This window comes from Chlamydotis macqueenii, chromosome 4 (assembly GCF_036417535.1).
Source record: "Chlamydotis macqueenii isolate bChlMac1 chromosome 4, bChlMac1.mat, whole genome shotgun sequence".
Lineage (NCBI taxonomy): Eukaryota > Metazoa > Chordata > Aves > Otidiformes > Otididae > Chlamydotis > Chlamydotis macqueenii.
This window is the reverse complement of record NC_141559.1, coordinates 19,084,269-19,111,485: the sequence shown is the minus strand read 5'-3', so window position 1 is coordinate 19,111,485 and position 27,217 is coordinate 19,084,269. Positions and strand designations below refer to the sequence as shown.

Here is a 27,217-nt window from a genome sequence, read left to right as displayed (position 1 = left end):
TTTTTTTTTAGGGTGATGGGCATTTATGCCTTTGTATAGCAGCTAATGCAAACAAAAGAGCAGATGTACACTGCTGTTCCTGCCTCCTTGCTGTACTGACTAGCTCCCCGATGCTGCAGATGCCCGAGCTGCTGCTGCTAAGTGCTACAGGAGACTATTCAGCCTTCCTTTGCAGTCTGCTCTATCCCCTGATTCACCAGGAGATACCATAGCTGTGACTGCAGATTAGACTTTTCTCTCCCTCCCCCTGCAAGACCTCTGTGTGCTTTGACGTCATGTGTGCTCCTTTCAGTTGCCATAGCAGCCCCATTCCCCAAGCTCTCTGCCTGTCTCCTCTGGTAGGTTCCACAATGGTACAGCCAGCATCACGCTGCACGATGGTTTCCAGGCAGTGAAAGAGCGTGATTCAGCAAGCCACTCTTTTTTTTTTTTTTCCCCCTCTCTTTTATTTCATTATTATCAGACATTTTGTCTCTCCTTTTTCTGTTCTGCTCTACCCTCTCCCCCATGTTTTTATTTAGTTCTTTAAAGAAAAACAGTGATTTACCTTGAATCCAACTGCCCATCTTTTTATTTTTTAAAATTATTATTATTATAAAGAGCCCATCTTTTCCTTGGCACTGTTTGGAATGTAATTTAAAAATACCACCTAAAGTCGCAGTTTGGGGGAAAGGTTTCTGGAGAAGGAGAATAGCTCGCGAGCACGGAATGGTAGGTGGCTGATGCTAATATTCTATGACTAACTGCTTTCGCAGGGTGGGGTGATGAATATTGATTGCTGTTTAAAAAAAAAATGGGGGAGAGGGAGAGAGAGAGACAGATTAATGAAGCAAACTGCTAACCGAAGCAAGAAGGCTGCTGCTGTACACTTTGTGGCCAGAGAACCATCGTTTTCCTGTGTTCGGGTGGGTATGAGCTTTTCTGTTTGGGAGATTTAGGTGACCGGTGGTTGTGAGAGAAGTGCAGGGGCACATCATGGACAGCAGTGTGATACTGCTTTACCAGCTGGCTCATGTAAACAGTAGTATCTTACTCAGCCTCATCACCTCTAATGCTGCTTGGGGGCTTTTCAGGGGAGGAGGTGTCTTGGCTTACAGTTCAGCAGAAATCAGTACATTATGTGGGTTATATAGTCCATACAGAGCCATATGAAATTTGCATTTGTGAAAATAAAAAAAAAGAAGAGAGAATAATGATAAGCAACTAAAAGATCCAGAGGACAGAAGTCTTGGCCTTTTGCAAAGTGGTTGAAAGCAAAAAAAAAAAAAAAAAAATTGTGTGTGGGGGGAGAAGCAAGGATTTGACAAATGGTGTTGGATGTGGGGATGGGGGTTGATTTTAAGAACGTCGTCTTTTAAAGTAGTCATCACTCTTCTGTATTACACTTGGATGCAAGCAAGCAACTCAGCCTATTGGGTCTTACAGAACCAGCAAGAGCTTTTAGGGGAAGTGTTTACAGCATGCTACGGGCCAGTTATTTTGCAAAAGAGAATTAACAGTCTCTGGATACTGCAGAGAAATCAATGTTGCTTTGCAGGGAAATCCTCTGGCAGAAAAGCTACTGCTACAGGAAGGAATGCTGGTTTTGTTTTTTTATTACAGAGAGGGCTTATTAGAAATAATGCAAATTTGACTTGGATAATTAAGTGGTTCAGCATTGTTTAATAAGCAGGCGGTGCTTCCAGTGAACCATGATGGGCACGTTTCACACCATTCGTGTACCGAGTGATTGTAAGCTTGTTTACATGGGTTCTTTTTGCTGCATAGCTTCATGATATCCTCAATGCAGCCTTCCTCTCCTCTGTTTTTTTTTTTTCTTTTTTTTTTTTTTACCAAAGACTTGTTTAAGGACAAACCAATGGTACATGGAAAGACAGATTTTGAAGAAAATGGTGGCATAGAGTAGAATTTTTTTAGGAAGAAAATGCAAATGAGTATATTGTAAATGATCAGGAGAAGCCTGAAATCAGCTTGCTGGAGGACACAGAGCTTGTCAAGCAAGGCCAGCTTCAGAAAAAGAGGAAGGTTAAGATAAAATAGGATTGTGTTGGTACTGCACAAGGCTGTGTTTGCCCACATCTAAGCTATCTTTGGTTCCTGTGCCTGGGTGAAAGTGGAGTGCAGCAAATCTCTGGTATTTTAACCCTCTTTCAGAACACTGCTCTGTTGTCACTAGCCAGGAACACTCTGGGGTAGTATTTTCTTCTGTGCTGTTTCTGCTGTGTGCTTACTCTTCCTGCTAGGAAAGGGGGCATAGAAATACCTTTTCAATTGGCTCAACTAATGACTTTCTCTCATGAGGATGCAGATGTGAATGATAAAGGTGATTTGACCTCAGGCATTAAACTATATTTTTTTTCTCTATGACTCTCAGTAAACTGCACTCTTGCATATTACTCTCTCCTTCTGTTTCAGAGTACGTATAATTTGTCATGGTCCTGTTATAATTATTATTTTGATGAGGAGTATTAGGATTACAGGGATGTTTCTAAATAGGATAAGGGCAAAAATCACTTAACATGGAAAATAAGTTGCCTTCAGCTGCCTGTCTGCCTGCTTGATATCAGAAAATGTCCTTCTCATTGTTAGAAATATGTGTGTGCACTGAACGGGCTTTTTATGAGTACACCTTGGGGATGAGTGTTTTCTTGTAGGTGTCCCTGTGGTTGGCATGTTGGCAGACATTCTTTAGAGATTTAATAGTACTGGATCAATAGCTGTAAGACAAAATATCAGAATATCTTCCAGCAGTGTTACAGTACCAGTTCTGGCTTGTGAAAGCAGAGGGAGAGCTGTCAAAATTTCCCTACCATGGTATTGGAGAATGTCATAAAGCTCCCTTGTAGTTTGCAGTCCGTTGCAAAACTCACACAATTTAAGGGAAAGCTAAACAGGCCCAAAGGAGGAGGGATTTAGCATTGCTTTTACAGACGACATAATAATTTTATTAACATACGGAAGGCAGAAAAGCTGCATTTAGAGATAGGTTATCTCTTAAACTGTTGTTGAGTAGAAACTACCCAGTTCTTTGGACAATTCCTGAATAACGGAAAATATCACCAGCTTGTTGATAAATTTTGAAAACAAAGTAAGTTTTAGATTTTTTTTTTTAATGGCAAGCATTCTATGCCCATAGCCTCTCCCACCTCACTGATTGCATTTTGAGCTTATAATAGCACTGCTAGAAATTAAGACCTAAAAGCCTAGTGGTTGCAGTAGTACCACAGTTGCTGCTCTGTTATGTCATCAAGAGAAAAGGAGAGAGACTTCACAGGGCCACAGTACCGAATATAATTATAACCTGGCTTCCAACGCTCATATTCTGCTACCCTTTTCTATGATTCTTACATGCTTGCTGTTTTGAAGACCACTTGCAAGAATAACTAACTCTCATAAAAGGGGACTAGTTAAAACAAAAAAAAAAAGATGCATTTGCTATGAGTTCTTTTTTTCCTTTCTTTCTTGCAGCACCATCTGTGGAGACTGAGATAAGACAAACAGTCTTTCACTGAAACAAAATATCTTTTGTACTCAAGTAACTATCTAAAACTGATGGTCTAAAACTAAAAGCAACAGAAAACTTTAATTATTGTGAAATATCACATATTAGGGCTATGTTTCCTTTCTCTTATGCTGTGATAGTGAATTTAAAGTATAGATCAAAAGCAGTACAGGGGATGGGACAGAATTTAAGTCTCCTGTCCACTCTTTGCAAATTTACACAGCTTTCCTTGAGTTGCTATACTGTGTTTTAGCTTGATAGCTGTAGCTTTCTTAGCAAGCTTTAAAATCAGGCTTGGCTAGTTGTTAGAAGAGAGGGACAGGAAATGAAAGTTCCCATACTTTCCAGTCTTGTTCATTTGTTATATAGAGAGATTTTTAATAAAGGACTTGGTGCATGAACTCACTAGTGGCAGTTGTATGTTCTCCACAGTTTCATCTCTACAGAAGGGATGTGAAGTCATGAGCTTTTATGTGTAGTCAGGATCCTGACTATATGTATAGTCAGGATATCCCTGACTATGCGTGGACCATAGGACAGAGTTACAGCAAGAAAAAGTAGCTGTTGTATTTTTAGGCTTCCGGGTTTTTCTTCTATCCAAGGAAAAGAAGAGGTTGATGACAACATGAGTGCTGACCTTTGCACACATGACAGTAGTGACATAGGAAATTTTAGGTGTTTTAGTGTCCCAGGACTCCTGTCAGATTTTCATTTTGTAATAAACAGTGAAAGCTGAAGGTCTAGAAGAGCCTTCCAGTTAAGCCAATAGCTGCTTCACAAGGATTCTACACCAAGAGGTCAGATAACCCAGGAAATTAGGAACTGCTCTTTGAAGTGGGTTTTCAGGTAGCCTAAGCATGTCCCAGTTCAGTGAAGTACAGTGGGCTTTGTTTGGTTCAGCAGTTGTTTTCTCATATGGATGCTTAATCTTCTGTTATTAGTACAAAGTTTCCATTCACTTATCTTCTGAGCTATTTGAAAACATATTGTGAAACAGTTCTAAGAAAATGTTGCCCAAACCTTCTGCCTGGTATTAATCACTTAATTTTGTTCAGTGATTAAACAGCAGAGTGGTACATGCTTGGTCATTCCTCCTCTCATTCACTGTCTAAATAGCACATTTGCTTTTTACCACATTTCTTGAGGTTGTCTGTAAGTTTAACTGCAAGCACTTCGTCAATTGAACATATTTTGTCAGATGTTTTGTTGTGTATTTTTAAGAGGATGCTAATTTGATGAACAGCAGTAAGTCACAAGCTTTTTCTTATGCCTATATGTGTCGATATCACACAGTTTTTAAAGCTGTTTGTAATGACACAAGCCAAATTTAATTTCAGTCCCCAGGTATTAGTGACAAATGACTCTGTACAAATCTGAACTTGTTATAGTGAAAGTTTCTGCTTTTCCTTATTCCAGAGAAAAAATTAAAGATCTGACCTGAGAAAGATGGGATAGAAACAAAAGTAGTTGGTTTAGAGCAGTTTTAGGATTTTTAGTGCCATCTATTGCAATTTGAACAGTCTTTAATGTGAGGTCTTGAGCACTAGGTGCTGCCTGCCTTGATTCTTTGTTTTTTTTTTTTTCAGTCTTGGGGAGGAAATAACCACAACACCTCCCTCCCGTTTGAACAACACTTAATTCTACATTAGTTTCTATCTCTAGCCTTTCTTCTTTCAATGGAAGAAGGGAAATTTATGGTGCAGATACTGCCTGTAGCTGGATGCATCATGATATTATCAGAGGAAAATCATAAGTCATGTGCAAATACTGACATTCCAGGTTAGCTTAGTTTTCTGAACTTTTTCTGTGTCTATCAGACTGCAAAAATAAACCCCAAATATTTCTTCCTCTTTTTTTTTGTGCTTAGGGCTAGTGTTAGAAATCTGTACCAGCAGCAGGCCAGACTCAAATATCAGCTATGGCAACTCATGCATGAAGTTGATGCCTTTGAACCATTTCCTATAGATGAGACACAGCACGCACTGTGGTGAGTCAACAATGTATTATTTTATTAAATCATACTCCTTGGCAATAAAAATAGTACTTAATACCAAAGTGCATGCTGATTTTTTTTCCCCCATCTTTTTGGGGTGGGGGGAAGACAACGACATAAAAATTACCACTTTTAGTAATTTTTAATAGATATGAGCATAATGTCTTCTTATAAATGCCTTTTTTGAGTGTATAATTTCTGCATTGTACATGTAATTATTAGATGGAGTGCATTAGGAATATGATTCTTATAAAAGTATGAAGATAGCAAAATCATAATTTAAAAAAATCCTACATATGCAGTTTTCTGGGCTTGATATATCCACTATTTTACACCAATTTAATGTTTTGAATCTCTGATTTGGGGTGGGAGAGAGGAAAGATTGTTTTGTTCCTCTTTGAGATGACTGAATAAGATTGTGAGGAATCCTGACAGAGTTTTTTTGACATATATCTCTTTATCCTTGGACATTAAAATAAATAGTAAGAATAGTGATGAAAAGCAAATAGCCTTTTTAAAAATAAAAAGTCTGTGACGTGAACTATCTGTAAGTCTGCTAATAATTTCAATACATTTTTCTTACATAATAAATCATTTTGATCCTGATAATTTCTTTAAGATGGCTTTGATATACCTTTGGGAGATGAGGAATTGTTTCTCAGCGTACCATGTAGTCACAGTCAAATTAATGTGAAATCTTGTAACTTTTGAAGGGAACCAATCTTCTGTTCAAAACAAGCTTATATTCATTTTTTTCCCCTAATACTAGCTAGATGTTTGTCAGCTGCAGTCACCATAACCAGCATAAACTGAACGCCTACAGCTTTAATAAGAAGCCAGAGATTCAAGTTGATCTGCAGGCTTCAAGCAGATTTTGTGTGATTTGGCCTTTTCCAGTGGCCAGTGTCAAATCTTATTCCTGGTGCTATTACAGAAATAAGATGTAGATTCAAGTCACTCAAATGTTTCTACTCTTTTGCTCAGAGATAGAACTCCATTATTTGTAGATCAGACAGAGATGGAAACCCATAGTACGTACTGACTGGTGGGCAGTAGTGATATGTGGCTAACATGAGAGTAAGGAGATGAGTGCTTTGATGGCATGGCACTTTCATCCTTGGTAGAGCTGCTGAAAAAAAATGAAAGGTGTCAGTTAAAACAATTTGACTCTGCTCTGGAGTGAAATGAGAGAGAAAGTAGCAGAAAGCAGTGCCTACTAGTCCATTGAAAGAATCTGTGTTCTGTTGAAACCTAAGGGGTTTCCGAAGAGATGAAACCATACATTGGACATGAATAGTGATTTGTGACGTCCCAATCTGGATGCTCATGTTCTTGACTTGTGGACATCCGGTGGAAGCAAAACATTTATGTAGAACTTAGTATCCTCCCAGTATTACTACTATGATATTTTTAACTTCTTTGGCTTTTAAGGCCTGTTGCATTTGTCCTAAAGCAATTCTCGTTAGCAAGACAGCCTTCATCTTGGTTTAATACTCTAAAAACTGTGACACTTACCTTTCTTGTATGAATGGGTCTGGATGATTTTTGAATTCTTGATGTAACTCAAAACCATATGATCTTTTAAAAAAAATTAATTGTAATTTCTGTGTTAAGGAGCATACAGGTAACCTACTGGTTGTAGATAATGAGTGTTTTAAATAAGCTGGCAATAGCGAAGTATGTATAACTTATTGTAGTTACTAGTGTTGTGCAGATGAGGGATTTTGTTAACATGTCTGTAATGAACAGTAGCTAAAGAGAAGTTGCATGGAATTTTTACGGTGTTGTGTAAATGTTAATATAACTAGCTAATAGTCATGACAGTTCAGTTTCTCTCACTACGAACACTTTTAAAATTGCCGTATATGTAGAAAAATCTTTTTTAAGAAACTGGATGACGATAATCCCCACTCCTAGCAATTTTACATTTAGTAGTATATGCAATGCTAATTTTGGAATACAATGATACTACTGTCTACAAGCAGTGTGACTTGATCATTTGTCCTTCAGGTCACCAAGATGTCTTTGTCTTAATGTTGTATCTATTGATATTGCTGTGTGATATTTGAAGCATGCACCAATGGCTCCGTTCAGCGTACTCTCTGAGTTCAATGCACATCTAAGTCACCTCCTCCAGCTTCATTCTTCTGAATTTAGATTTTAGGATGGGTAATCAGTACAAATAGACATCAGATTTTCAGGAACAGTATATGACATGAATCAAAACAAATCAGATGGCATAGGTAGAGAGTTGCTTGAGAAGTTTTCCTACCAACTGAGATAATTTTAACAGACAAAAATAGTTAAATGTTTTTAATGGAAATTAAGGAATTCAAGGTCTTGTTCTGAAGCTACAGCTCCACAGAAAATGTCTGTAGGTGTCTTCAGGTATATAATACAATCCTTTAGCATGCATTTAAAGTTTTGTGTGTGTATGAATTAGGGATATCGTCATGTAAACATGCATGCAGCAAATAGAATTTGAAATCTGGGGCCTTGATGTGCAAATGCTTATGTTTTCTGTGCAGGTTCTGTCGAGTTAATACTGGTCGTTAAGGCATACAAATCACTTTGAACAGATAATGCTATTTTGCAGTCAGCCACTTCTGTTTATGAAAATGCAAGCTTTGTAACTGTGGAACTTGTATGAGAGATCAGAAACCAGGTCTAAAACTTAGCATTTAACCATCAAAGTTAAATTAACTATCAAACAACTCCTAAAAATGGTTAGGAAGAGTAGTATTTTACAATATTCACACAAAAAAGAGCAGATAATGAAAAAACTTAGGATATTTTGTTTAACATGGAAAAAAGGTTAGTGTTATGGGTGATGAGAACTTTCTAAAGCTGAGTTAGTAATTTTGATAGAAATCATGTGAGAGAGAGGCTTTGATACAGCTGTGCAGATGAACAAAGTACCTGGGATAAATAAATTTAATTAAGCACTTACAGAAATATCCTGAAATATTTATTCTTTAAAAGTCTTGGCTTGGTATCTTGCAACTAGAGTTATCTTTTTTTTTTTTTAAAGAAACATAATGTTGGTTTCTTTTGTGTTCATCCCTGTGTAAGTGCTAAGTGCACAAAGAGAAATTCTGAACTCTGTCTAGCCAAGTAAATATAAAATAGCTCCAGTGAATTTAGTACAGTTATAACAGACTTGTTTCAGAGGAGCTCAGAGCACAATTTGCTGTGAGAAACTTGTGGTCTGCTCCTCTGCCTTTTTTAACAGAAAAAGCCTATTTATAATAAACTTGCTTTGTGTGATAAATGTAAAAACTTCTTATATGTTATTCATGGTGGTGATGTAATGAGCAACATTTTTCCCATTAGAGAACTGCTGCCTTAGCATATTTCTGAAAGTGCATTGTCATGTTATCAACTACATATAAACAAAAGTTTTCCAGAAGTGACCTGTAATTGTCAATAATTGTCAATACTTTAACTGTTCATGTTCTCTGCTCTTCCAGGAAGCTGGATTTTTTTTTCCAGAAAGTGCTGAGATCTTCAGAGTTAGACTTTTCAGTATAACCCCTTGATCACCTTTTATTTTAATAAACTTCACTGGAAATACACATAGAATGGAATTTTCCTGCCTTTGCATTTTTTTCTTGTTGTTGATTTTTTTTTTCTTTATTTGTGGGTTTGGTCTGTTTTTTTTTCTCCATTTCCTCAGAGTATTGTTTTGCAGAATGTTTTCACTCCCTTTTAAACTTGGATAACATTCTTTTTTATGCTCTTACTTCTCATTCTGATTCATATCCCTTCTTCCTCCATCCTTTGTTTGTCTTTACTCACACTTGTAGCCTGTGAGATTAGTATTTTAATTAAATGATATTGAAATGTAGCATTGTCAACTTTAGTGATATTTGGGTTTTTTAATGCCATAGGCTCTGTCACATACATATGAGAAACTCTGAGCTTTCTTTTAATAAAAAGTAGTTTTTTCGTCCTTATTACTGAAAAAAAAATGAAGCTTAAGTATGTGAAAGCTTGAGGCTTCAAAAATGTATAACCCTCTCACCAAGATTATTCCCTAATGGTATCTTGGAATTTTGGGGGCATATGACATGGTTCTTAGACATTTGGGATGGATAGTCTTAAAAAATTGTTTTTAGAGTTAGTTGGAAAGTGACGATTTGCTATCCTTCTGAATGCTTGTAAAGACACGGACATACCTCTGTTCTGTGTCTATATCCGCGTTCCTCCAGTAGCCTGGATTGGCCTAGGAAAAGTCAAGCTATTTGTGCATTTAAAAAGTGCAAATGAAATTATTCTAAAAAAAACTGAGTGCAGAAGTCTGCCTTTGGGGGATCTCCAGTTGCTTAATTTCACCTTGAAATACTGATAGATCAAATGCTTTTATTCTGCCATATGTCAGTCTGTGTTTATTGAAAAGGAGTGAACTTTGAGCTGAAAACTTCCCTTTGCAAGGTACGACCTGTGAACATATCTCATGAAATATTTGTGTCTGCTATATTTTTTTTTGAGTTGCTGATGGAAAAAAATAACTTTGTGCCACCTGGCAGACTAGTTCAGTATTTGGCAGGCTCCCCTCTTAACCTTATGGAAAACATCCAGGATTATTGCGTAGAATATGGGAGTAGAATGTCAGACAAATATCTTTTGAACCTTTGAGTAGTTTTTCAGTGTGATCTTTATGATTTGTATTAAAATAATTTGAATGGCCTGCAGAAGAATAAATGGAAATGCCATATCAATAATAAAAAACACAGAGAATGGTGCCGTTGGAAGGGTGGAAAAGAGGCCAAGATAGCAGTAAATTCAGTTATATTAATGGGTATGGCATATCAACCCATCTTATATAAAGTGGTGGGAAGTATTTTGTAACCACATGAGGAAATATTTTGCCTGCTTCCTCCTCTAGACTTGCCAGTGTGATGTGTTGACTCTGTGCCTATTTCTTTGTATACTGTTCTTAGCAAAAGAGCCTTTTCTTATCACAATCTGTCAACAGGAGCAGAAACCTGAACATACCATGTAATACCATCAGCTTTTCCTCTGCTCACCTTCCCTCAGATGTTGTATCATAAAGAATGGGGGAGCATTGCCTGCAAGTGAAGAGTATAGCTCTTGTAAAGAGAAGCATCGGCAGTACTGGCAGCATCAGCTATCACATTCGTGCTCACTGCACTAGGGTTTAGGTCAAGTTGGCTCAAGGCAGCAGTATGTTATCTGCTCTACAGGCATGGGGTTAGCTGCTTTAAGTTCTCGGGGCAGTTATTTCCCAGCTATAAAAAAGGAGTAAAACCAGTGAAAGAGAGCTGTACAGGGTTATCGATGCAATGCATCAAGTATGATGTTAATGTTACGATCCTTCTCTCTTAACTATTGTGTGTTGGGATGGAGTGTGGCAGACAAACGGAAGGACAAAGGCAAATGTGCATGATGGAGGACTATCCAGAAGGGTGAGGTTCTCTAGAGGTTATTTAAACTCATTGCACATCCACAGCCTCATCTACAGCACCTGAAGTGTCCTTGTTGTGTTGGATGCAGACTTCTGTGTGGTAGCAGGTTGGCAAGAAGACAGTGAACATTGCAGGCACGGTACAGTATTTGTACATTCTTAATATGCTCTGTATTCCTGGCAATTCACCTGTGATGAGTTTGAGGAGATGTAATTATTAAATGGGCATCTTGAGCTGCTGAATCTTGAATAGGTATGGCTTTGTTTTCTAAAAATTAGAATTGTTCAGGCTTACAGTTTGTAATCACTTTAAAGAAGATTAAGATTATAAGAACAGCCAGTAGTTTCACAGGAAAAATCTATCTACCACAGGCTTCTGTCCGCAGTGGCCATTAGCAAAATATTTGGTAAAGAAAAGTGAGAACAAGATAAGCAATCATTAATATGTGTGTCCTCCCATATTCCAGAAATATGAATTTTTTTTTTTTTAGATAGAAATTGTTTGTGATAAAATTTGTCTTCTAATTAAAAATTTTTGGCCCTGTTTGTGTTTTATGACCTCTTTTCTAGGTGCTCAATATGAAGAACAAGTTCTGATTGCATTGCAAATGCTGCTTTTCTTGTTTGTTTTTTAAAGTGATATCAGATGTAGATATTAGTCCTGTCCTGGGGAAAAAAAAAAAAAAAAGATAAAAATCTGCTTGTGTGAACCTGCTAAGACTGCAGGGGCTTTGAAAGTACTATGAAGATATAACAGCATCCTGATAAGAAGTTCTGATTCAGAGCAGATATGAAATAATTGTTAAAGGTAATTTTTATACAGCAGACTCTGGAGTAATTTATCCTGTGTGCAGCTTTGTGTTAACATGGCTACTATCCCAAGCTAGTTTGTCTAGATCAGAGCAGTATATGATGCAGACACTTCCTGATCTGCTTCCTTACTGCCTTTGTTTCTGGAAAAATGTAACTCCAGTTAGGTATCCAGCTAGTAGGGTTACTTTCCTTGGAGAAGTGCGTAGGGTGAGCTGAGCAGATGTTGGTGCTCTCTGTTCTGACCTGCCAACACTGCGTGAGAGGGGAGAATGCCGGGAGAGTTTTCTTGCTTTATAAGCTGTTAGGATTGAAATAGAGCTCAGAAGAGAAAGCAGGGAGGAATTAATTACCCTATGTTTGTCACAGGGTGGACGTGAAGGTTTTTCTTGGTTGCACATCAGAACCAGATGACATAATGAGCTATAATGGCATCCAAGCGTCCCTGTACCCTCAAAGCAAATTGTTCTCTGAACCTAAGTTGTTACTGTTGTTGGCAGGTTTTCACCATTTAACTTCACTACTTCATGCCTCCTTTAAATACTGTGTATATAATTTACCTTAGAAAATTTAGAGATAGTATTTAAAGACTGACTCATATTCTTAAATAAGAACATTAAGAAAAAAAGCAAGCACAAAAAATACATTTTAATGCTGCTTTTCTTGAAACAGAAAAACCAAAAAATCCTTTCTGAGCTGTTCCTGAAAAAGATTTGCTTGGCTTAATTGTGAATCATAATGCTACTTAAATGCCTGTATTAATTTTATGTTAGATTTCAGTCATCAGTATGTAGATGGATATTTTTATGGCATAATGAATATATGATTTGCTGTTGTACAAATGTTATTGTCAAGCTGTGTGAAGAGAATCTGCTGTATGTCTTCCATGATAGAATAATGTAGAAAAAACACCTACATGTTTGTACAAATGGCAATGATCTTTAAATTCTTTTATAAAAACAGTGATTTCAAGGTGGTATGTACTCCTCGATCTAACAAATCCATAGTGCAATTCTCTGCTTTTCTTTTGAGGATTTGGAAAAAACAAAGAAAAGGATATCTGCCTCATTTTGTTTTTTTAGATAGCAGTGGCAATTGTTAGTTGAGCTTACATGCGTAGGCTGAAATCCTCTATGTAATTACATTGATTGCAGTAAAAATGGGACAATTTACACTAGTTGAGATTTGCATTCTGTAGGTTTGATTTAATGTTGTTTCTCAAGTGGCACTAGGTTTGCTGCAGAAAACTTCTCTGATTCAATGGAGACTGAGTTTCTGGGCTACAGACTTTTCCTCCACTGAATCCAAGCTTCATTTCTGATCTTATGTCTCATTAATGTGGCTGTCAACATTACATGCAGCCGAAACTGTCACATGTGAAGCAGTATTGTCAAAATTGAAGTATTCAAAAATCTTGAGTGAAATGTTCAGACTTGGAGGCTGTTTGATTTTCATGTTGCGAGCTTGTAGGCTACCTTTGGGTGTCATTGTTAAGGTTTTCTCTGAAAACCAGAAGGGCATAAAAACCTAAGATAGGGTCCAGGAAACACACCAGCTAATATGAAAATTACAGCAAAAGCTTTTGGTGTCAGCAGATGTGGAATCAATTTTACAGCAAATTTTGCTGGAAACACTGTTATGCATGGGCCAACTGCTCAGCATCCTTACCAGGCAGAATCTCACCTGGGAAGTACTTCTTAATTTATTTTTTTTAAATAATTGTCAAGATCTGCCCAAATGGCTATCAGATGTTAAAATTATAAAATTAAATATAATTCTATATATATATATATATATATGTATGTATGTATAAGAGGAAGCTTGTTGATGCATTTTATTTTATCTTGAAATTGGGCAGCTGGAAGGAGAACTTGCCCTGGATTATATCTCCCACAATCAGTTTAGATGCATATTGCCCCAAATCTTTTTCCACCTGAAGCTTAGTACGGACTTGGCTAGTTGACTCAGGAGTTGAATGATTCCAATTGAATGCATGGAGGGACTGGGGGTTGCGGTCAGTTCATCATGCTTTGTTTTATGCCACTGCTTCGTTGTCAGGGGAAGAACTCCTCGCATTCCTCCCCTACTCCATTATGGGGTCCCTCCCACGGGCCACAGTCCTTCATGAAACTGCTCCGGCATGGGTCATTTCTTCCACGGGGTGCAGTCCGTCCAGAACAGCTGCCCCAGCAGGCCCTCTACAGGCCACAGCTGCCTTCAGGCATCCACCTGCCCCCATGTGGGGTCCTTCACAGGCTCCAAGTGGATCTCTGCTCCTCCATGGACCTCCATGGGCTGCAGGGCGACAACCTGCTCCACCATGGTCATCACCACAGGCTGCAGGGGAATCTTGGCCAGGAGCCGCATTACTCCTCCCCCTCCTTCTGAACTGACCTTGGTGTCTGCAGCCATTCCTCTCAGAAGAAAAATTCTTCACAACAGGCTAGCAGATGCCTCTCAGGATCTTTTTTACATCTCATTGACTTCTCATCTCCTCTCCACTTCTTGCAGGTGGGCTGGACCGAGTTGGGCCCAGTCGGCTGCCCGGCGGGAGGCGAGAGGGCAAGGCCCACAAGGCTCACGCCTCCCCCTCTCTGCCCCCGCTTCAGCTTCCTCACGTCTTCTCCTTTTTTTTTTTTTTTTTTGTTTTCCCCTTCTTATATATGTTATCGCAGAGGTGTTATCATGGAACATTCTGCTACCAATTGGCTCGGCCTTGGCCAGCAGCGGGTCTGCCCTAGGCCCGGCCGAGTCCCCTGAACAAAGGGGAGCAACTTCTAGCAGTTTCCTACAGAAGCTACCACCTTAGGCCCCCCCTCACTAAATAAAACCAGAGCACAAACTTGTCTACAATTTAAGCACTTCTATTAAAATACATGTTATTTTCACAACTAATGCAGTTCTGTTGCATGCAGGGATCTTCTGAAGGGATTCTGCTACATCATCAATTACAAGGACTTGTAGTCTCATGCCCTTCATCTTTTTTTCCAAAAGACTGTTTTTGCATGCTAAAGGTGAAAGTTAATATCTTAGATAATGGTGAAGCACAAATGCTAGACATAGTTGTCTTAACCTTCCAAACATTATTGTAGCTGTGAACTCTCCTTAGTTATATGCTTCTTTTTAACAGAAATGTCTTTCAAGTATGCTCTGGAGGTATGAAAAAAAAAGAAGAAAAAACAGAGAACATGTAGCCTTTCCACTGTTCCCTAAATTATTTTCCTCTGCTTTCTGCAGATGTAAGCAGAACTCTGGTTTTGATCCTATCCAGAGCTCTTTGGAGGGGTGAAGAAGAGGAAGCTTTCTTATTTCAGCCATCAGAATAAGCAATTTAGAATTCGCTTCTGAAATAAAAACAGATTCCAGAATCAAGTTACTCTTGCTGTGCCTTGCTGACAAAACTGTTGTACCTCCTCTGCTGCTATCTTGCATCCATCACCTCTGTTCCTTTTCAGCGTCTGCCCTTTCCTTTCAGAATTAGTTGCTTTTTAGTTTCATCCTTTGCTGATTATGTGTTAGAAATTCTCCTTGAAAAGGTTTGATGGATATTTCCAAAAACAGATGCTCAAATAAACACTGTGTGGAATGCCCAAAAGAGCACGATTTTGGGTTAGGTCTGCAGGCTTGTTTTGCATCTAGTGCAGCTCAAGGTGATAACTAAGCATGATGTTAAAGACTTTACAGAAAGTTAAATTACTTCTTCAGCACAATACTGTGAAAATTCACCTCCATGAGAAAAAATCGAGTTATTAATGTAGACCAAGTTTAGACTAGCAAGTCTGTACCTTGATAAGCTTGGTTGTAGTGAGACTGTTCAGTAGCCATGCCAGAAATGAAACAGAGTTCCTTGCCTAGGATACTCCTTTTTTCAATCAGTAAATCCTTAATTCATTGCAAAGCATAATCTGTGAAGGATTCTCAAAAATTTCTTGTTGCTGTCCAGTCCAGAAATCAGTAAGTGTTTCAGTTCCCTGGGCACCACACCTCTGGCTGGGGAAGAGATAGAACAGGCAACAAAAAAAGCAATGTACCTTTGTTTTGCAGGACTTCTTTTGCTGATTTTTTTTTCCCTATATAAGGCAGTTGCTTTTGATGCTTCAAATTTATGTTGTTATTTATTGTCAATTCTTATGTTCTAATGCAAAGCTTCAACTTGGAGTTTAGAGTTATCTGAGGGAGAGTGTGCCATGAATGGCTTCTGCTTGTCTGTGATAGGAAATGTCTTTGTCCTCCAGGAATTTTGTGTTGTAGCACCAAGCTGCAGTTTGGAAAGACTGTATCACTACTCCAAAGGGCAAGCAAATGTAAAGATAACTAGCAGGCTCAACAGCTAGATGGAGGCAGAATGGGAATAGATGTAGCAAGGTAGAGGCAGATTGAGTTTTAAACAAAATAAGACTTATATTTGACTGTGCCATTATGTTGGATTTATAGCTGTTACATCATTGCACTTAATGGCACATGGAGAGCTTTGTAATGTTGATTACACCTAAACTCATGGAGAGCTTTTCCATGTTGATTGCACGTCCACCTGATATTGTTTACAGTAGCTTTAATGAATATATAACTGGCCATAAATCTCCAAATTTTAATTTATATTAATGGTGAACAGTATTGTTGTATCACCTAGTAGATTTCATGGCTGTACATTAATAAAACTTTCTGCTCTTTATTACTATGCCTGAAAATAAAAAATAGTGTCAAGAGAGATCTAAGCCATTATTCCATCTTGAGTTCCATCTTCAATATAGACTAATACTGCAGGCAGATAGTATGATATTCATGTCTAGAATCATTTTGTTCCTATAGTAAAAATAAATACTTGGGCTCAACACTTCTGCTAGGCTAGTAAGTCGTCAGAATGAATAAGATTTTCGTTATGGTTTTGATATTATGAGTTGATGTTAAATACTGGTCTTCACTAAGTTATGCAACCATTTTCTTTCAGTTAGGGTGAGGCCCAAAATGCATCTGCCTACTTATCAAAAAGAACAGATGCTGCTGTTAAATTGCTCAAATTTAACATCAGAAAATGATGTTGCTTTGGTATTACACTTCTTTTTTGACACTTAGTCCTTATATTCAGATTTTTTTTTTTTAACGTTAAATGTCAGCCTTTTAATGATGGCTTCCCCATAATGCCTATAGTGGGATGTTAAAAAAAAAAAAAGCATGCTATACTGGGGTTTAATGTAATTTCCTTTTTTTTTTAGTTATAAAATGCAGTAAATTTGTAGAATACAAAGCTATTTCCTCAGGACACAGAACGTGGCCTTTTTGCACATGTGGTGTTTTACACTATTTTCCACAATATAGAATTTTATGGCTTAATTATCTAGCACAGTGCACCATTAGCATTGCTTATTTGTATTGACGTGTCAGTCTTGTTTTTTTTTTTAAAAATAAATAGAATATGTAGTAAATCACAGCTGTCTTTTGAGACTTAAAATTTAGTCAGTGAATGAATTGATTTATCCTTGCATATGATAAATAAATGTGTGTTTGTTTGCAAGGTACCATGTTTGGTATTAAAATGTAATGTAACCCCAGGAGTAAAAGCAAGGAGAAGAGAAAGGGAAGATGGTGCAGAGCAAAGCCAAATGGCAGCAGCATTGACATAGTGGAGTCCTGGACAAGGTTGTTTTGATGCTCTGCATGACATACTGCAATTTTTTTTTTGCAGGAGACTTTCACATAGTCAGTGTTCGTTAAACATTCAGTAAGTCTAGCTGACAAGGGTGCTATGCTTGCAGAACTGGTCTAGAAACATGGAGGACAATGTAAAGGGTGTTTGCATAAGAAGGCAGAAAAACCCTCCTGGTAATGTGATATTAAGCCTTTGTCTTTGAAGTAGTTTTGTAGGACAAGCCGGTGCCATGGGAAAATCTGCCAAAGGAACAAGTACAATTAGTTACCAGCATTTGAAATATCCATTCAAATTGTAACTTTTAGCTGTTAATAATGTTTAGAGTAGGAAAGTAGAAGTACACTGTTGGTAGTTGAAAATCAGCAAATCCTTTGCCTGCAACTAAGTTGTCTGGAAGTCAGGGAAGTTGCTGTAAGGATCATGGTTGCATGAAGAAAGGAAGAGCAAGCAACCCACTGGATAGCGTTGTGGCTCTCTGAATTCGTTGCTGTTAGAACGTCACCAGGGGAGGAGATGAGGTACAGTTGCAGAAAGAACTAGGCACATTCTGGTTCTTTACTGTATGTTTTCCTGGTCACTTCTGTAGTAGCACTCTGCTACAACACTGTGACATTGTACGTATTCACTAGCCTGTCAGACCTGTTAGTAGTAGCGCTCTAGTGTTGCAACTGTCCTTATATTCCCTTTGTCTAGAAAGCATCAAGGCTGTTCTGTCAAAAATTCTTGGTGGGTTTATTTTCTCATCTTTTCATTTTCCCCCTCCCATTGTGTACTTTTGTGTACTTGGGGAGAGATGTTGGGGGTGGCATGTGAGATGATGCTCCAACAGCACTGCAGAGAGGAGGGGTGTCGTGGTTTTATTTAGTGAGGGGGGGCCTAAGGTGGTAGCTTCTGTAGGAAACTGCTAGAAGTCGCTCCCCTTTGTTCAGGGGACTTGGCCAGGCCTAGAGCGGACCCACTGCTGGCCAAGGCCGAGCCGATTGGTAGCAGAATGTCTCGTGATAATGCCTCTGCGATAACGTATTTAAGAAGGGGAAAACAGAAAAAAGAAAGAAGAGAAGAGAAGATGTGAAGAAGCTGAGTAGGGGCAGAGGCGCAGAGGGGGAGGCGCAGGCCTCATGGGCCTTGCAGGCCTCACCCTCTGGTCTCTCGCCAGGCAGCCGACTGGGCCTAACTCGGTCCAGCCCGGCTGCAAGAAGTGGAGAGGAGATGAGATATGAATAAGATGTAAAAAAGATCCTGAGAGACATCTACCAGCCTGTTGTGAGGAACGGCTGCAGACACCAAGGTCAGTGAAGAAGGAGGGGGAGGAGTAATGCAGCTCCTGGCCAAGATTCCCCTGCAGCCTGTGGTGACGACCATGGTGGAGCAGGTTGTCCCCCTGCAGCCCATGGAGGTCCACGGAGGAGCAGAGATCCACTTGGAGCCTGTGAAGGACCCCGTACTGGGGGAGGTGGATGCCTGAAGGCAGCTGTGGCCTGTGGAGGGCCCGCTGGGACAGCTGTTCTAGAGGGACTGCACCCGTGGAAGAGATGACCCATGCCGGAGCAGTTCCACGAAGGACTGTGACCCGTGGGAGGGACCCCACGATGGAGCAGGGGAGGAATGTGAGGAGTTCTTCCCCCGACCATGAAGCAGCGGCGTAAAACGACGTATGATGAACTGACTGCAACCCCCATTCCCTCTTCCCCACCCTGTGCCGCTCAGGGTGGGGGGAAGGTAGTAGAGATAATGTTAAGCTTGGGAAGAGGGAGGGGTGGGGGGAGGTAATCTTGTTCTCTGTCTCATTATCCTGCTGTTTGTAGTAATAAATGAATAGTTTTTCCCCGGTCGAGTCTGTTTTGCCCGGGACGGTAGCTTTAAGGATTTCTCCCTGTCCTTATCTCAAACCTCGAGCCGTTTTTCCTTATATTTTCTCTCCCTGTTCTCTCGGAAGGTGGGGGGAGTGAGAGAGAGACTGCGTAGTCTGGTCCCGATCAGGGCTGAACTACGACAAGGGGATAGCGGTGACAATCTCCTGTGTGTTCCATTGTTTCAGGGCAAAGTCCAACCACACCTGAATGCCATTGCATCTCATGACTATGACTGCCACAAATCTCTTGATTTTACTGACAGTTTTCTTACTGCTGTTGTAAACCTAGAGAGCTGTGTTTCCTTTTAAGCCTTGATTTTTAGGCTTACAAAATTTAATTTAGATTAAATATTCCTGTTGGTTTTCAGTGAAGAATGAATGTCTTCTTCAGTTCTGCTCAAATCCTCTTTGCTGATACAGACATTTAGTTTGGCTTCATGTTGGACAGCAACTCCTTATGCATCTCTATTTCAGGACAGGGTTTTTACTGGATATTAATTTTAAGGGTTTTTTTTGTTGCCTCACACACCACCTCCCTACACCCCTCCCCAGCATGAAGTCTTTATTTTCTTTTCATGTGACTATTTTTAAAGCCACCATTGCCTTCTCAAAGAGATACCAATTCTGGGCAGGGAGTAGCATGAACATACAACTGTGGAGAAGCCTTTTAAAAGATGCATTATTTTAGTATCTAATACTTATCCTCTTTTAACAGGCTTGTGAGCAGTGCCTCATTTAGACTGATTTTGTGATTATTTGCCTTTTCTGATGAGCCTCTGAAGTACAAGTAGATGGCAGGGTGGGGGGAAATAGAGTGAGATAGTTGGCTTCTCTTTCTGTTTATTATCTGAAAATGAGTTCTGGAGTTCTGTCTTTATTTGCATACATTGTATAAGTGACAGAGCTTAACCTCATAGAATATATTTGCAGAAGATTTGAGAGTGAGGATTTGAAGTGATACTTGTTTTGACAAATACGCTATGTCAGGTAAAAGAAAGTTATGTTTCTCAATTCTTTTCTTATAAAAACTGTACTATCTTCAGTATCATATACTTTTGTAAGTCCTAAGTTCTCTTCTAAGCAAGCCATTTTAAGGAATTTATCTTGTTGTTTGATTAAAGGAAGAGCTGTGCTGTCTAGGATTTGTGTAAAAGATTGCAAGAGAATGTTATTGCAAATTTAAAGTTATCTTGGTAACTTGATCTTGGTAAATGAGCCTATTTTCCAGGCTAGGAGTTGTGCCAGTGACAATCACATGTGTAACTTAGTATATAGGAAACAGAATAGTTTTGTGTGGAGGCTGTTTTTTTTTTATCAAGATTCCAGTGATGTCATGTCACCAAGTAAGGCAGTGGATATTGTTTCTTGATTGATTAGACACTAAATTTAATTTGCATGTTGCCTCTTAGCTTTAATGTGGAAAACAAATGTAGGATTTAGAAAAGTGAGGATTAGCGATATCAAGATGCATATAAAATAATCTTGTACTGTTTTAAGAGTAAGTGAACAACTGCTGGCTTGCAATTCAGAATTCATTTTTATAATATGCTTATGTTAACAGTTTTATAATTAAGCTTCACTCAAAATTATAATAACAATTTCCTTTTCCACTCAAGCATAACAAAGCACTTAAGCATTAATAAACCTCATATCAACTCTGGAAAATAAGTATTATTGCTCCTATTTTAGAGTTGGATAAACATCACTGAGGGCAAGTTATTTTCTCTGAAGTGACAAATACCGCAAAGGGCAGCTCCTGGACACTCCTCCAATTGTGTGGACCACAGTGTTAAAGTGCAGATAGCTGGAGAAATAATTAAATGTTAAGGTTTTATAACAACAACAAAAAAAAAGCTCAACAATTCTTCATGTAGATTTAAAAACTTTGTGTAAATAACATGTATTGTGGCAGAAAGTGTGGATCTGAGATTCTGGGGAAAAAGACAAGGAATTGATGTTTTGGTTAATTTGCCTTTTTTTTTTTTTTTCCTGAAGTCTTCTGCTCAGTTTTTTTTTTCTGTAAAAATAGTTGTTTCTCTTCTGAACACGCTTTTTGTGCTTTTCTGACACATAAATGTAGACCCTTGAACTTCAGCTGTATGAAGGCCCAAGACAGACCTGCAGATCTGCAGTGCATCACTCATTGTGAGGATAGAGGTCTCTCTGTGCTCTCTGCTGCTATGGAGATTAAAAGGCAAGGAGCATGACCTGTAGTGGATGACTATGAAAGCAATCCATGAGCCTTTGCTGGGCAAAGCATCATGGTCAATCTATTATTTCACAGCTCACCTGTTCAGGCAAGAAGACCTTGAATCTTTGCTGGGATATTCCACTTTGATCCAGCCCTTGACAAAATGCACAGCCCAAGCTGGATTTGAAGGACCCTCATGTGTTCTCTCAGCTCCTTAAAGTATTTCCAGTTTCTTCCAGGCAAAGACTTTGTACGTAACCTCTTGACAATGTTTTTCGGTGCTCCAGGCATGTGTCACTGAGAAGGATGTAAGCAGGAAAACAAAGTAGTCTAACATCAGTTGCATGTTAACATAACGAAAACATTCCTTTCTGTTGGGAAGTAGATAGGTGGACTTCATTAAGATGCCTTTAATGAATAAAAAACCTAATAGAGTAAAATTACTGGACTAAAAAAAAGCTGACCGTATGTTGTTTTTTTTTTTTTTTTAGCGTTAATTAGAAGGAAACATATAACCAGCCACTTCCAGAAATATATCCTGACCTGCACCACAGCAGGAAATGCAAATTAAATAATTACAGATGCCTTGATGGAAGGCATACCATGTCAGGCAAGGAATAGAAAGCCTTCCTTCAGAAGAAAAAAAAAAAAAATCAAACAGTGAGAAAGTAGAGGAAAAAAATAATGAAAAAACTGGAAGCAAGCCATCATAAATAATAATGAGTATGTATAAAGTTCACATACACAGAAGTCAATGCCATTCACATTGATCAGCAGATTACATGCCTTTGGCTGAAAAGGCACTTCCCCGTAGAACAGCATGTACATCTCTGTATAGTACATATAAATCTGTCTACATGTATTATAAATTCAAGACTACAAATTTATAGGCAAAACATTTTGACATCACTGAGTAATCTGTTATTTCCTGAGAGATAATTTAGATGTGAGAACAAAAGTCATTTTTGACAAGTATTTAACCTTTGTGCACATTAGAACTTCAAGTTCTTAACATATCCAAGCAGTATTTGGCTCCAAATTAATTGTTAAATAGAATTTGCATTCAAGCATATTAATATTTGACCCAGATTGAAGGGGCATATTCAAGCAATGAATATTTGCCCCAGATTAAAGGGGTAATAAAACAGTGTTTGGTACCTGACTACAACAGAAGGAGAAAGAAATTAAAATAGTCCTGTCTCTCAGTTCATTTTTAGGAGTGAATAACTTTGATAAGGAAGATTTTTTTTTTTCTCATAGGAAAGAGTATAATCCTTTTGCTGCATTTTTGGTGTTAGTAGTAGATTAGAAGTAACTTTGTCTCTAGGAGGACTAATAAGACAATCTCAAGTGAGGGAAGCAAGATAAGCAATGTGATCAGGGTACTGGAGTTGGAATAGAAGAAAGTAAAAAATTGGGATACTTACCTGCTTTATTAGTCTGCTGTTAATTTTTTAACTTTGATTTGAGAAACAGCAGCATCCATCAAGTATTGAATTCTTGTTATGGAGAAAAAAAAAGTGTTCAGCTGCATTCTGTCCTTTCTGGCTGCTTTACTGTTACTGTCAACAGCATTTCTGGATCCAGACCTATCCACAACACTAAAGAAGAGAGAACTCAATTTACCAGGATAATTGTGTGCATACTTAATTTTAAGCAACTGAATCATCCTGACAAATGTAACTCTAAGCAGTTGAACTGTGCCTTAATCAGACTGCTCAGGTACTGAAAATTAAGCACAGCATTAAGAACATTACTACATTTGATCTGAATGAAGAAAAACATAATTGCAACACAGCAAAAAAAAAAATTTCCACAAGCAGAAATCACAGTTTTCTCTCCAGTGTACATCTTTGACAACCTCCAACATGCACCGTTGTATTTACATCATAGTTTTCTTCAACCCTAGCAATATCAGCATATTTGTTGGGTAAAGCTGCTGAACTTTCTATCATTGCTTCCCAATATTAGAGACCAAGAGTGAAATAAAAGGCATAAGTCTGAAACAGAGCTCTCATTATTAGATACCAGACAGCTATAATCCTATCTGTGTAGATCTACAGCCAGGATCTGGGTCATGTGAAATACTCCCTCCCTCCAACCAGAAGCCCTCTAATGATTATTCATGATTAATTTTAGAGAGAACACTGCAATATACTGCTAAGTGAATGTATTCTCATTTTTTGAATCCTTCCCACGGAGCAGCATTTCAAGCAGCCATTATAACAGTCCTGACAACTCCTTGATTAACCGTCACCCATGTGTGGCAGGTATTATTAACACTTAACTGGTCAGAGCTCAGTCTTTACTGCTCTCTGAGTCTGTTTCTTCATGCAGTGCCTGAGTGAAGCTGTCATAAATGTTGTACTTTCAAGATAGAATGTATAACCTATTTCCACTTGTTAATTTGTTTACTAACAATTCTTATGTAAAGCGCACCTCTGAAGAGCGTAGTTGCAGTTCTAATTGCTGGTTACTTCTGTGGTTCTTTAAGTATAAATAAGTGTGCTATGTATATGTCTCATAGTACAGTGTTAGGTGTTTCCTGTTCAGGTTGCCTTGATACTCTGCTGATGTCTCAGTTTACTGTGACTGTAGTGCTGGGCACTAGTGGTCCTTATGTGTAGACACAGTCTTGACTGTAGAAGGTGACTTGGCTCTCCTGTCAGGAGTATTTGTCCTGCTATTTCTGGTTGCTAAGCTGTTGTGATGTAGCAGTTGCCACAGTGGTCAAAATAGGTTTCAACTGGCATGTTCTGCAACTGGATCTTCTGAAACACTCTTTACAATTTCAGATTTAGAAGTGGCTTCGAATTCACTGGCTGGGATCTGTCAGGTAAGAGTAGGGCTGGGATCTGTCAGGTAAGAGTAGGTGTTGCATGCGTTTGTTTTCTTTCATCACAAATTATTTTCTGCATTTTTTGCTGCTACTTCAAATACTGAACATATTCTAGGTGGCTCTGTACAATAACAGAGTCTTTTCAATTTGTATGACCTGTTGTTCTATATTGCACTGGTCCTGTTCCTCCTCCCCTTACCTTGAAACTGCTTCTGTGCAGCTGGCTACACAGGCTGGTCAGTATGAGACTTTTGGGTTCTTGTGACTTAAGGCAGGCCCTGCTATTATACATTGCTTTTAGTACCTTAAAGCTGGGACTTCCAATACGTCTTCTTTTTATCTAGTTATCCATTGCTCCATAACTGTAATATCTAAATATTATTTTCTTACATGCAAACATACCCAGAACTAATTAAAAACAAGCATTAAGTACCTTTATTTCCTGAAGAAAAGGAATCTCACTGATGTGCCTTCCAGCATGAGGCTTACTCTTGATACCTTTACAAAAAATAGTAAAGACAAATGTTGCAAAAGAGAAGAATATTCAGAGTAAATGTAAATATTTTTCTATTGTATATATTTGGTAATGGTGGGCATCTTACTTCAAGGAGTAACATATTGTGATTGTGTTATAGTTCAGCCCCGATCAGGATCAGACTACGCAGTCTCTCTCCCACTCCCCCCACCCTCCAAGAGAACACGGGAAGAATTGGTAAACAAAAGAAAACAAGAAAACCCCACACCTAGTTTCTTCCAAGTAGCAGCAGGCTCCCTTTAGCACCCTCCTCACTTATATACTGAGCATGATGTCAGATGGGATGGAATAGCCCTTTGGCTAATTTGGGTAAATTAACCCCAGCTGTTAGCTAATTAGTTAATTATCCCAGCCATAGGGTCTACCAGCTTCAGTTCTCCACCCAGCTCAGGTGAATATTAACTCTATCCTAGTCAGAACCAGGACAGGTTGTTCTAGCTGTTACTTGACCAGGATGGCAACTTGCAGTCTATTTGTCCTCTGCCTTTGTATTTGGCACAAAAGTCAGTTGTAAGTGTAAAGTTATGGTACTTTTAGACTACTTCATTGATAGAAGAGACGGTTGTACCTACTGCTGCCCGTAAGTGCACGTCCTTCGGTGCAACAGAAACCTCTCCTCACCCCTGCTGCTCAGGAGTTGTGCTACAAGCTGTAGGTTATAATGTAAACAAGCTGTATTTAAATGTAAAGATATGGTGCTTATTTCCTTGGTACTTCGATGCTCATACTGCCTGTTGGTAGTGTAAGTCACTATAAGCTGAAACTGCCACTTAGGTCTCATTTTTCAGTCAAGTCCTTTCTTTTGGCTGCTGGGACTTCCTCACAGGGCTATGTGTTTTGTTCTATCAGTCTGCAGTAAGAAACCTTTTTTTTTCCTACACTTGAAGCTACTGTAGTTACACCATACACTTTGGTTTTGTCCTTATTGGCTTTACTCATTGTCTTTCACTGCAAGTGGTACCGAAAACCTCACTTTCTGGCCTTACCATTTCAAGGGGTTGTCAGAAGGAATGGAGATATTACAATTTTGACATTGCTTGCTTTACACACACACACACATGAAAAATATAAGTCTGATATCCTTATAGTTCCTCTGTTGTAGCTGAGTCATTCAAAATAGAAAAGTGTGTGGAATGAGAGGTGATTTCCTGGCAGGCAGACATCAGGACAAAGCAAATAAAACAACGTGTTTAAGCTTGTGGAGGAGTGTTGATTCTAAAAATGAGTTTTAGGCACAAAGGCCAATATGAAGAAAACTGATTGAAGTCCTGCAGCAGTAGACTGACTGTGTCTTCATGCAGCTTGTGCATTTGTAATTTCATAACAATAGCAGCTGCTGGACCAGCTAGTCTGTCTGGTTCTGTCCCTCTCCTTTCCTCTGAGAGGATAAGAGGAAGGAAATGGGCATTGCATTATATTTCCTGTCCCTGTTTATTTCAGATCTGGGAAGGGCTTCTGCTTTACTCTGGTAATTGGGTTATATACTGCAGGAGGCCAATATATTTGCATGATTAATAGTCTATTTTGACAAATAATGTATTTCTGAAAAGTACATGGAGCATGCTGCATTTTAATGTTGGAATAAATACGGTTTGGTTTACTCATCTATAAATATGCTTCTCTGCTCTCGTGTAAAATGTGCATAAATCACATTTCAAACATGAGATAATCATCAGCAGACAGTAAAAAAGGTATTTCCATGGCAACGGTTGCTAAATTAAACGGTAGATCAGTACCTCCTCCCTATTTTTGTCCAGAAACCTCCCTGACTTCAGCTCAGATAACATGTACCTTACTGATAAGTAACAAGATAATCATACCTGTTACAAAAGAATAAATTCACCATTGCCTGTGTGAAGAGTTACTAGAGCAAAAATTAGCAATAGTTAATTACTGCTGACAGTACTGGGTATCAACCTTTTACATCTGCACTTCTGTAACTCTCCATAGGCCCTGGCAAACACTTAGTATCGTCTTTCCACACACACAATGGAGTTGCTGTAATTGTATTTCAAAAGCTATGGAAAAATCCTCTGGCCTGGGTGAAAAATCTGGCCCATCTTCCTGGTTTCTGCTTGAAAGAAAAGAAAAAAAAATGTGGAAGCGATGGCAGCTCCCGTAGCTTTATGGTCTTTCTTCCTTTTCTTTATATACATCCAGGAAAACTACTGTTTTAAGGAATAAACTGCCATTGTTCAGCAGACATTTGGAGGTTATTACTCCTACATGTGGCAGTTAATATGAGAGTGAGCACGGGGATTACGGAATGACGGAAACTGGCATTCTGGGCTGATGTGAGTCCTACTCATTTGATACCAAACTTGATGGGGAATAGTAGGAGGGACAGAGGCAGGTCGTGAGGGACCTTTACAGGAGGAGAGAGGTGGCTCACCTGTGATAGATGGAAGATGGGTGTATTA

The 27,217-nt window shown here is 38.8% G+C and overlaps 1 protein-coding gene across 4 annotated transcripts in view; it reads left to right on the top strand.

The window, feature by feature from the left end:
• Nucleotides 1-405: 405 nt before the first annotated feature.
• MAPK10 (mitogen-activated protein kinase 10) overlaps nt 406-27,217 on the top strand; it is a 162,576-nt gene continuing 135,764 nt past the window's right edge. For all 4 annotated transcript variants that reach the window (XM_086746327.1, XM_086746328.1, XM_086746326.1 and 1 more), the window contains exons 1-2: nt 406-711; nt 5,370-5,489. The gene's annotated coding sequence lies outside the window, so the exon portion shown is untranslated. The remainder of the gene's footprint in view (nt 712-5,369; nt 5,490-27,217) is intronic.